Source organism: Leucopleurus acutus (assembly GCF_964270905.1).
Source record: "Leucopleurus acutus genome assembly, chromosome: Y".
Taxonomy (NCBI): domain Eukaryota; kingdom Metazoa; phylum Chordata; class Mammalia; order Artiodactyla; family Delphinidae; genus Leucopleurus; species Leucopleurus acutus.
In genome coordinates this window covers 15,818,157-15,827,338 of record NC_139164.1, presented here as the reverse complement: position 1 = coordinate 15,827,338, position 9,182 = coordinate 15,818,157, and positions in this window count along the sequence as shown.

Below are 9,182 nucleotides of genomic sequence, written 5' to 3'. Positions count from 1 at the left end.
TGCTATTGTAAATAGAGTGGCGATGAACATTGAGGTACATGACTCTTTTTGAATTATGGTTTTCTCAGGGAATATGCCCAGTAGTGGGACTGCTGGGTCCTGTGCTAGTTTAATTTTTAGTTTTTTAAATAACCTCCACAATGTTCTCCATAGTGGCTGTATCAATTTACATTCTCACCAACAGTGCCAGAGGGTTCCCTTTTCTCCACACCCTCTCCAGCATTTATTATTTGTAGATTTTTTGATGATGGCCATTCTGACTGGTCTGAAGTAATACCTCATTGTAGTTTTGCTTTACATTTCTCGAATGATTGTAGCATTCTTTCATGTGTTTGTTGGTAAGCTGTATTTCTTCTTGGCAGAAATGTCTATTTAGGGCTTCTGCCCATTTTTGGATTGGGTTGTTTGTTTTTTTGATATTGAGCTGCTTGTAAATTTGGGAGATTAGTCCTTTGTCAGTTGCTTCATTTGCAAATACTTTCTCCCATTCTGAAGGTTGTCTTTTGGTCTTGTTTATGGTTTCCTTTGTTGTGCAAAAACTTTTAAGTTTCATTAGGTCCCATTTGTTCCTTTTTGTTTTTATTTCCCTTTCTCTAGGAGATGTGTCAAAAGGTGCTTGCTGTGATTTATGTCAGAGAGTGTTCTGCCTAGGTTTTCCTCTAAGAGTTTGATAGTGTCTGGCCTTACATTTAGGTCTTTAATCCATTTTGAGTTTATTTTTGTGTATGATGTTAGGGAGTGTTCTAATTTCATTCTTTTACCTGTAGCTGTCCAGTTTTCCCCACATCACTTATTGAAGATGGCTTCTTTTCTCCATTGTATATTCCTGCCTCCTTCACCAAAAATAAGGTGACCATATGTGCATGGGTTTATCTCTGGGCTTTCTATCCTGTTCCATTGATCTATATTTCTGTGTTTGTACCAGTACCATTCTGTCTTGATTACTGTAACTTTGTAGTATAGTCTGAAGTCCAGGAGCCTGGTTCCTCCAGCTCCGTTATTTTTTCTCAAGGCTACTTTGGCTAGTTGGTGTGTTTTGAGTTTCCATACAAATTGTGAAATTTTTGTTCTAGTTCTGTGAAAAATGCCATCGGTAATTTGAAAGGGATTACATTGGCAAAGTGTTCTTTGCCAAAGTGGCTGTTGTTTTCTTTCAGCAGTTTGAATATATTATCCCATTGTCCCTGGCCTACAGTTTCTGCTGCAAAATCCACTGAAACCTTTCTGGCATTTTCTTTATTAAAAAAGTTTTTCTTTTATTGCTTTTAAAATTTGCTCTGTATTCCATTTTATACAGTTTTATTATAGTGTATCTTGGAGATGCTAATTTTGGATGGAAATTTTGAGCTAACCTATTACTTTTATTAACTTCTATGTCCAACTCTCTCCCCAAATTTGGGAAATTTTCAGCCATTATTTCTCTAAGTAAGCTTTCTGTCCCCTTTTCTCTCTCAGGCCTTCTCCCGAGAGAAGAAACATTTGTAGACTGTTTCTCTTAATGCTATTCCATAGTTCACATAGGCTTTCTTCACTCTTCTTTAATTCTTTTTTCTTTGTTTTCCTATGACTGCATTATTTCAAAGTCTTGATTGAGTCTGTTTTTTGATGCTCTCTATTGCATTTCTTCTGTTTGACTCATAGTTTCAGCTCCAAAATTTATGTTTTGTTCTTTTTTATGTTTTAACCTCTTTGTTAAGCTTCTCATTGTGTGTGTGTGTGTGTATTGTTTTCCTGATTTTATTGAATTTTCTTTCTGTGTAGTTGACTGAGCTTCCTTAAAACAGCTATATATATTTTTTTATTACCATGTAATAAATTTTTTTATTACCATGTAAGTCACAGATCTCCATGTCTTTGGTGTTGGCTACTGTTCCTTTTATGGAGCCATATTTCTTTGATTTCTTGTGTTCCTTAAAGTCTTTAATTGTTGTGTTCACATTTGAAGAAGTTTTCACCTCCTCCCATCTTTACTGACTGATTTTGGGAAATAAATACCTTCTGTCAGCTCTGCTACAGATTCTGAGGGTTTCTCAGTCCTTTTATATGGGTACACCTACTGCACACTTGTTATTCTGTGTTGTGGCAGAATTTAAGCTTGTATGCCTTCTGTGAAACCTTCAAATCTAATTCAATATTGATAGCCTCCCTTTAGCGTTTCCTAGCACACAGCTGAATGCTCAAGTTTATGGTTTATTCCAGGCTAAAAGATTAGGATTCCTGCAAATGTTCACAAGCTGTCTGCAAAACCTCATTCATGCTGCCATTGGGAGCACACAGGGAGCCAGACACAGGATACAATGAGGGGCAGGGGAGAGGCATGCAGAATTTCAGGAGTGTCCATGTGCCAGCTGGGTAATCCAAAATGGTTTATGTACAGGTCTCTTGATTGAATTCATGATGCAACTAGTATAATGTTCCTATGATAATTGTTTCATGCCTGCTGCTATCCACCTAGTCTCTCACCACTATCTGGGAAAATTCACATTATCTCACTTTCTTGGGCCAAGTAGGGCTCCCTTGGCATTGAGCTACGCCACATTTGGGGAGCGATAACTTGGATAAAGTCACACTGTCCCCATTACTTTCTTCAATGTGTCTAACCTTAGATTATTTTTTTCTCCAGCAGCGTGCTGTGGAACTTCTCTGTTGTACCCCGGACTTCCACAAAAGCACTCTCATCTGTGAGTGATTGACAAAACTGGCCTGAAGTTTATTGTTTCCTTCCTTGAAACAGACCTATTTATTAATATGACAGTTGTGTGCAGACGAAAATTCTGCCTCAAGTCCCTCATAGTACACAATGGTCTAAGTCAGGGGTCCCCAACCCCTGGCCAGGGACCAGTACCAGTCCACGGCCTGTTAGGAACCATGGCACTGCAGGAGGTGAGTGGCAGGCGAGCTAGTTAAGCTTCATCTGCCGCTCCCCATCGCTATCATTACAGCCTGAAATAGACCCCCCAATCTGTGGGAAAATTGTCTTGCACGAAACTGGTCTCTGGTGCCAAAAATATGGGGACCCCTGCTCTAAGTAATCTCAATAGTAACATTATAAATAATAATATATTTGAATCATGTTTTTTTATGTTGTAAGGTTTTATTTTAGGTGGTTTATTTGTTGTCTTTTTTGCCCCATTTACAGATAGTGGATCAAAGGATCAGAAATATTATTTTTCAAGCTAATATATTATAGGACTAATGTGTTCTAATTCCAGAGCTTGTAACCTTTATACTAGACTGTGCCTCCTTGTTCTTTTTGCCTTCTTGGCCCTCTAGGATTTTTGGTTAACTTTATCTGCTCACAAACCTCTCACTACCTGATGACAACTTGAATGTTTTCCTCTAGATTCCTATGTTCCTCTGTCATAACTCATTCCTACCTGGGCATGCCACAAATTTCCCAAGACAAGCTTATGATTCTCATTCTATTTCAGTTACTTCCTTCACCATCACCACTGAGTTCCTGGAGGCAGAAACAAGCCTCTTGGGCCTTCCCTAGTGGCACAGTGGTTAAGAATCTGCCTGCCAATGTAAGGGACACAGGATCGAGCCCTCGTCCGGGAAGATCTCACATGCCGTGGAGCAACTAAGCCCGTGCACCACAACTATTGAGTCCACAAGCCACAACTATGGAGGCAGTGTGCCACAACCACATGCCTAGATCGTGTGCTCCACAACAAGAGAAGCCACCGTAATGGGAAGCCTGTGCACTGCAGTGAAGAGTAGCCTCTGCTCACCGCAACTAGAGAAAGCCCATGCACAGCAACAAAGACCCAATGCAGCCAAAAATAAATAAATAAAATTATTAATTAAAAAAACATGTGCATCCAATTGCCATTTCTTCTCAAGGTCTCCTGAGTATCTCTAGCAATTAAATGGCATTGCGTTTGTTCACATTTATCAAGCACCCAGATTAGAAAGGTAAATTTCAGTGACAATCCACAGTCCCAGTGGCAAGGGCTATAGTCTCACCAGCCTTCATTTTTATCAGAAGTAGTCAAGCCAACGCAATATTAGAGGAAGTCAATTGACAGAATTCTGGGAGTTTTGCTTTGTTGAAACAGTCAGGGAGTGTATTCTGATTCCTCTGAAGACTCAGAAGCCATTTAGGTGTTCTGCATCAACACACTAGAAAAACATCACCAAAACACTAACGGGGCACGATAGAACTATGGACATACCTCCTTGGACGATTGAATGGAGTACAAGTGTCCTTGCTTTTGCAGTTATGCATTAAACATCTTGATGACTCAAAGCAACGCTATTCAGTTTTCCTCATAGTATGTTGCCTAACTGAGGAGAAATTTCCTGAGGAGAAATTTTCTAGATTTCATCCAGAATTAGTTTGTCTGGTCATACCACATGGAGCAAAAGAATAGGGTGGAATGGTTAGAACGTGCAAGAAAAAGAGTTTAAAAACTGCTCCCTCATTTAGCCAAGAACACAGTTGTGATGCATTAGGCTATGTGCCTTCCCTAATCAGTTATACTCTTTTCTATGTAATCTCATTTATTCTGTGGCTTGATTACCTCATGGGTATCAACTTTCAGCTCCATCTTTGGCTCCATTATTAAATTCCAGAAACAAATATTAAAGGATACCTCTCAACTCAGTGTTCCCAATCTTTACATCATCTCCTATTGGCACTCCAGACATTGGTCATATATTTGGTATCTTCACTGAAGCTCCATGCATCACAGTTCAACCAAACACCTGAATATCTGGTTCTATTTGGCCTTCCAAGTGTCTTTCAAATGAGCAGTCTTTCCAAACTTCTTCCTTGATCTGGCTTCCTCATATTCCTCAGTAAATCTGACTCCTTGTGTTTTACCTTATCAGAATTTTTACCAGCTTCTCTTCAGCCTATCTAACTCAGCTGGATGTTTGTCTTTTGAGCTAGTTATGAAGTATCCATGGCTAACTTCCAATGTGCTCCTCAATAACAGGGACCAGGTTGAATTCTCCAAGTTCCTAATAGTTATCCTAGCTAGAGACATTTTCTCCCCAGAAGGGATTTGCAGCAATAGGCTTTTCTCTTATGATTTTATTTCATATTGTGATTTAAAATTGTCCCAACTATCTGCACTATATGGTACCAACAACAACCTTACCTTTTCACTCAGCTCAGGTATTGCTGAGTCATCTCCAGAACAAGGTATAGTGGAAGGACCAATTCCTACTCATATACATAGGTACTATGTCTTCTTAACTCAGTCTGTCTCCCGCCCTCTTACTTAGCAGTACAAAGCAAAGAATGGGTAAGAGGGCTTTGTTGAGGTTTGCTTTAGAAAGAAGACTTGGCCACTGGACTGTCAACCTCACCACACCTAATGGCAAACTTCTATCTGTCCCATCCTTCTCCCAGGGAGAACCGGAGGTGATGCTGAGGTTTTCTATCAAGGATATTCACACAGCTATGAGCAGGAGTCAAAAAGGGAGAAGATGGGTAATTAGGTGTGGTTTCTCCCAGCTGACACCCTAAGTCTGAGGATGGTCAGGACTTTTTATCTAAGAACTGATGTTCTTGCCACTGACAGTTTTATAGCTGCGATGGTACTTAACTGCATGTAAAACTTTGATGGAGCTTCACAGGTGAAGGATGGAGTCCAGTCAGTCTTGACAAAAAGACACAGTATTTAAAAATAGGATCTTAAAATAATAAACTTGGTAATAGTAAATGAAACTTGAAAAGGGCCCCCTGACAAGAATGATGCAGGAATGCATATGGACAGGTGGTCAGTAGTCTCCACTGAGTCAAAGTTCCACAACATTGCAAGGGGTGTAGCATCTCCTTTTGAGTTCTGGACATGTCTTAGAAAACCAGGGTCCACAGTGCAGAAAGCTGGTCTAGCTACAGGGGAAAGCAGGGAGAATCTTGTTAGTGGGCAAGAAGGCAGATGGACAGGGCAGGAATATAGGTGAAAAACACATACTTATGGATGACTTCCTTTTACAGCGGATTCCACCACTACAAATATAAAAGTAGCTGTGGGTGAGAGGGAGATGAGTAATGACCCATGGAGCTATCTAGCAATACGCAATGTGTCCACTTTTTTTTTTTTTTACATCTTTATTGGAGTATAATTGCTTTACAATGGTGTGTTAGAGTCTGCTTTATAACAAAGTGAATCAGTTATACATATACATATGTTCCCATATCTCCTCCCTGTTGCATCTCCGTCCCTCCCACCTTCCCTATCCCACCCATCCAGGTGGTCACAAAGCACCGAGCTGATCTCCCTGTGCTATGTGGCTGCTTCCCACTAGCTATCTGTTTTACATTTGGAGTGTATATATGTCCATGCCACTCTCTCACTTTGTTACAGCTTACCCTTCCCCCTCCCCATATCCTCAACTCCATGCTCTAGTAGGTCTGTGTCTTTATTCCCATCTTACCCCTAGGTTCTTCATGACATTTTTCCCCCTAATACTCCATATATATGTGTTAGCATATGGTATTTGTCTTTCTCTTTCTGACTTACTTCACTCTGTATGACAGACTCTAGGTCCATTCACCTCACTACAAATAACTCAATTTCGTTTCTTATTTTGGCTGAGTAATATTCCATTGTATAAATGTCCCACATCTTCTTTATCCATTAATCTGGTGATGGACACTTAAGTTGCTTCCATCTCCTGGCTATTGTAAATAGAGCTGCAATTAACATTTTGGTACATGACTCCTTTTGAATTATGGTTTTCTCAGGGTATATGCCCAGTAGTGGGATTGCTGGTATATATGGTAGTTCTATTTGTAGTTTTTTAAGGAACCTCCATACTGTCCTCCATAGTGGCTATACCAATTCACATTCCCACCAGCAGTGCAAGAGTGTTCCCTTTTCTCCACACCCTCTCCAGCATTTATTGTTTCTAGAATTTTTGATGATGGTCATTCTGACCGGTGTGAGATGATATCTCATTGTAGTTTTGATTCGAATTTCTCTAATGATTAATGATGTTGAGAATTCTTTCATGTGCTTGTTAGTAATCTGTATATCTTCTTTGGAGAAATGTCTATTTAGGTCTTCTGTCCATTTTTGGATTGGGTTGTTTGTTTTTTTGTTATTGAGCTGCTTATAAATTTTGGAGATAAATCCTTTGTCAGTTGCTTCATTTGCAAATATTTTCTCCCATTCTGAGGGTTGTCTTTTGGTCTTGTTTATGGTTTCCTTTGCTGTGCAAAAGCTTTGAAGTTTCATTAGGTCCCATTTGTTTATTTTTGTTTTTATTTCCATTTCTCTAGGAGGTGTGTCAAAAAGAATCTTGCTGCGATTTATGTCATAGAGTGTTCTGCCTATGTTTTCCTTTAAGAGTTTGATAGTGTCTGGCCTTATATTTAGGGCTTTAATCCAATTTCAGCTTATTTTTGTGTATGGTGTTAGGGAGTGTTCTAATTTAATACTTTTACATGTACCTGTCCAGTTTTCCTAGCACCACTTATTGAAGAGGCTATCCATTTTCCACTGTACATTCCTGCCTCCTTTATCAAAGATAAGGTGACCATATATATGTGTGTGGGTTTATATCTGAACCTTCTATCCTCTTCCATTGATCTATATTTCTGATTTTGTGCCAGTACCATACTGTCTTGATTACTGTAGCTTTGTATTATAGTCTGAAGTCAGGGAGCCTGATTCTTCCAGCTCTGTATTTTGTTGTCAAGATTACTTTAGCTATTCGGGGTCTTTTGTGTTTCCATACAAATTGTGAAATTTTTTTGTTCTAGTTCTTTGAAAACTGCCATTGGTAGTTTGATAGGGATTGCATTGAATCTATAGATTGCTTTGGGTAGTAGAGTCATTTTCACAATGTTGATTCTTCCAATCCAAGAACATAGTATATCTCTCCATCTATTTGTATCATCTTTAATTTCTTTCATCAATATCTTATAATTTTCCACATACAGGTCTTTTGTCTCCTTAGGTAGGTTCATACCTAGATATTTTATTCTTTTTGTTGCAATGGTAAATGGGAGTGTTTTCTGAATTTCACGTTCAGATATTTCATCATTAGTGTATAGGAATGCCAGAGATTTCTGTGCATTAATTTTATATCCTGCTACTTTACCAATTCATTGATTAGCTCTATTAGTTTTCTGGTAGAATCTTTAGGATTCTCTATGTAGAGTATCATGTCATCGGCAAACAGTGACAACATTATTTCTTCTTTTTTGATCTGGTTTCCATTTATTTCTTTTTCCTCTCTGGTTGTTGTGGCTAAAACTTCCAAAACTATGTTGAATAAGTGTGGTGACAGTGGGCAACCTTGCCTTCTTCCCTATCTTATAGGAAATCGTTTCAGTTTTTCACCATTGAGGACGATGTTGGCTGTGGGTTTGTCATATATGGCCTTCTTTATGTTGAGGAAACTTACCTCTGTGCCTATTCCTGCAGTGTTCTTATCATAAATAGGTATTGAATTTTGTCGAAAGCTTTCTCTGCATCTATGGAGATTATCATATGGTTTTTCTCCTTCAACTGTTAATATGGTATATGACGTTGGTTGATTCGCATATATTGAAGAATTCTTGCATTCCTAGAATAAACCCCACTTGATCATAGTGTATCATCCTTTTAATGTGCTGTGAGATTCTGTCTGCTAGTATTTTGTTGAGGATTTTTGCATTTATGTTCGTCAGTGATATTGGCCTGTACTAATCTTTCTTTGTGACATCTTTGTCCGGTTTTGGTATCAGGGTCATGGTGGCCTCATAGAACATGTTTGGAAATGTTCCTACCTCTGCTATATTCTGGAAGAGTTTGAGAAGGATAGGTGTTAGCTCTTCTCTAAATGTTTGATAGAATTCGCCTGAGAAGCCATCTGGTCCTGGGCTTTTGTTTGTTGGAAGATTTTTAATCACAGTTTCAAGTTCAGTGCTTGTGATTGGTCTGTTCATATTTTCTATTTCTTCCTGATTCAGTCTTTGCACGTTGTGCATTTCTAAGAATTTGTCCATTTCTTCCAGGTTGTCCATATTATTGGCATAGAGTTGCTTGTAGTAATCTCTCATGATCTTTTGTATATCTGCAGTGTCAGTTGTTACTTCTCCTTTCTCATTTCTATTTCTATTGATTTTAATCTTCTCCCTTTTTTTCTTGACGAGTCTGACTAATGGTTTATCAATTTTGTTTATCTTCTCAAAGAACCATCTTTTAGTTTTATGGATCTTTGTTATCGTTTCCTTC